Source organism: Lynx rufus, unplaced genomic scaffold (genome assembly GCF_022079265.1).
Source record: "Lynx rufus isolate CCGP_SWC_20201006 ecotype Redwood Valley unplaced genomic scaffold, mLynRuf1.p SCAF_4, whole genome shotgun sequence".
Taxonomy (NCBI): domain Eukaryota; kingdom Metazoa; phylum Chordata; class Mammalia; order Carnivora; family Felidae; genus Lynx; species Lynx rufus.
This window is the reverse complement of record NW_025814856.1, coordinates 94,386,207-94,389,037: the sequence shown is the minus strand read 5'-3', so window position 1 is coordinate 94,389,037 and position 2,831 is coordinate 94,386,207.

Below are 2,831 nucleotides of genomic sequence, written 5' to 3'. Positions count from 1 at the left end.
TCAGTTGGTTGAGTGACTTTGGCTCAGGTCATGGTCCCAGCGTTGCTGGATCAAGTCCTATGTGGCTCTCTATGCTGAGGATGGACCCTGTTTAAGATTCTCTCTCTCTGGGGCGCCTGGGTGGCTCAGTCGGTTAAGCAGCCGACTTCAGCTCAGGTCACGATCTCGCGGTCCGTGAGTTCGAGCCCCACGTCCGGCTCTGTGCTGACAGCTTGGAGCCTGGAGCCTGTTTCGGATTCTGTGTCTCCCTCTCTCTGACCCTCCCCCATTCATGCTCTGTCTCTCTCTGTCTCAAAAATAAATAAACGTTAAAAAAAATTAAAAAAAAAAAGATTCTCTCTCTCTCATCAAGTGAGGGTTGATGGGGGGTGGGAGGGAGGGGAAAGTGGATGATGGGCATTGTGGAGGGCACCTGTTGGGATGAGCACTGGGTGTTGTATGGAAACCAATTTGACAATAAATCTCACATTAAAAAAATAAAGTATTTACCTCAAAAAAAAAAAAGATTCTCTCTCTCTCTCTCTCTCTCCCTCTCCTCAGCTCTCTCTCTCCCTCTAGAATAAAAAAAAAACGTTAAAAAAAGGAGAATGCCAAATTGTCTCTCAAAGTTGATGTAACACTGGAAATGTAAACAAATCACACCAATTTCCATTGCCTCCAACATTTCATATTGTCACATTTGTGTTTTTTTCAAATAGGTTTAAAATGATATTTCATTATGTTTCTGATTTGCATTTTCTGAGTTACCAGTGTTATTGAGAATTTATTCCTATGCTTGTTCTCAATAGGTGTTTCATCTTCTATAAAACACTATTTATATCTTTTGTCTATATATTTTATATTATTCTTTATTGATTTATATATTTTATATTCTTTATTGGTTTTAGAAATTCTTTATATATTTTAATACTAATCCTTTGTTAGTTTTACATGCTGTTAATATTTTCTCCAACTTTTAGATTGACTTTTCACTTTTATTAAGATGTCTTTTTCCCCCAAACAATTTGGGAATTTTTTGTCTTGTCAAAGCTATTCTGCCATATCTCAAGGGCAGAAAGATATTAACTTATACTTTCTTCTAGTTTTAAAGTTTTGCTTTAAACATTACTGGGAGCTGACTTTGATGTTTGGGGTAAGGTAAAGAGCTCCTTTTACTTTTTTCATGTGGATAACTGAATATTTTTTAGCTCCTTTTTTTACATAGCACTCCTTTCCCACTGGGTGGGTGACCATGTCACTTCTGCCTCTTATCAAAGTTCCATATGTGGTATGGGCTTATTTCTGGGTTCTGTTCTTTTACCCTGGTCAGTTTTTCCTTCCTCATGTTAATATGATATTGCCTTTTTAGTATAGCATTATAATAATGGGTCTATATATCTGGTAGGACAAATCTCCTTCCTTTTTTTCTGAGGTGTAATTCCTGGGTCTTTGTTTTTCTACAGACATTTTACAACCAACTTTTCTAATTCTATAAAAAGCCCCATTGGCTTTTTGATTGGAGATGCATGAAATTTATAAGTCGGTTTGGGGAGAACTGATATTTTTATGATATGAAGACTTCCCATTCATGAGCATGGAATAGATGTCCATTTATTTAGGTCTACTTCAGTGTATTTTATGTATTTTATAGTTTTTTTGGTTTTATTTTATTTTTATTTTTTTGTTTTCATTTTTTGGGTTCTATTTTAAATGTTGTCTTAAAAACATTTTCTAATTCTTTGCTATAATCCTGGATAGATGATGTTAAGTACTTCTCAGAATATCACATACAGAGTTTTCACAGTTCTATGTGTCCCTCATAGGTGGTAATAATTCTGATAACTTGATTTATCCACACTATAATTATACTTTTCTCCTCCACTGTTTGCAAATAATAAGCAGTCTGTGAGGAGATGTTAACACCATGCAAATATCCTATTCCTTATCAACTGTTTGGTATCAGTCTCATATTGAGCTTACTTTGTTCAAGGCTTAATATAGAACTATTATTACTGGGCCTGCAGCACCTCTGGGTGATTTTGCCGTTTCCTGGTTTGCTGGCTCAATCTGGCTGTGTGCTATCCTGGCTCCCATTTACTCAGATACCCAGCAGCTCAGGTACCAACTCTCCACCTCTACCAGCTGCCCCCATAATGTTTCTATCCATGGCTCTAGGAAGTTCTTGTTAGGCTCCAGACTCTTATATTTTCCTGTTCCCACCATTTGCTGTTTAAAACTCAGGTCTGGATAGTCTGTCTGTTTGTGTGTTGGTGGGGGTGAGTACATAGGCCTGAGAACCAGAGTGCCATATACCTGAGACCTGGTGGTGGCAGATCAGGTGGCTTTCTCAGAGCTTTTTGACCTTGGAAGGCAATGACCTCTGGTCCTATTAGAGTATAATTTGTCATTTGATTAAAATATTTTTCTCAATATTAAGTTAACTCATTCCTATCTGATAACATATTCGAAGCACTCAGCGTTTAAAAAATCAAAATAAAAATTAGGCGACTTATGTCTTTAGTATATTAGGGAAATCAAGATATTTCTAAAATATTAGAATGGCTTAAAATTGAGGTTAGCAATGACATTCCTTGAAACTCATGAAAGGCAGAAAACTAGGTTGTTACATGATCTCTAGATTTAACTCAGGACGATAATATCCATCCTTTTAAAAAGTTTTGAAATACCTGGGTACCGTAACTTGAAATATGTTCTAAAGTGAATTGTTATTTTTTTCATAATTTTTAGGGAATTTACTTTTAGGAAAGTTACTTTTTTATGAGCTCAATGGATAAAGAAATAGAAAGCAGTTTTAGAGGATTTTAAATTGTTGAACACATTAAGATAAATGC